This window comes from Geospiza fortis, unplaced genomic scaffold (assembly GCF_000277835.1).
Source record: "Geospiza fortis unplaced genomic scaffold, GeoFor_1.0 scaffold192, whole genome shotgun sequence".
Taxonomy (NCBI): domain Eukaryota; kingdom Metazoa; phylum Chordata; class Aves; order Passeriformes; family Thraupidae; genus Geospiza; species Geospiza fortis.
Window position 1 is genome coordinate 2,386,103 of NW_005054315.1, and position 314 is coordinate 2,386,416.

Consider the following 314-nt stretch of genomic DNA (forward strand, 5'->3'; position numbering starts at 1 on the left):
AGGGATTGAGTGTGTGCGGTGAGTGTGTGAGAGAGAGAGTGTGTGTGTGTGTACACAGCGCTGGGAGAGAGCGCATGCGCCCTGGCTGGCGGGGCCGAATGTTTCCCAAGTGTTTGAAACTGGTATTTGGGTTTTCCACGTTGGATCTAGCGCGGCGTATGGGAGCGAGGAGGCTGCGTTGATATCGCCGGGGAGCGGCGGCGGCGGCGGCGGTGAGGAGGAGAGCGGGGAAGGGGGGAGCGGAGGAGAAGCAGAGCAGAGCGGCGCTGGCGCAGGCAGAGGGGCTGCCGCGGGCTCTGACAGACACTCTGCAG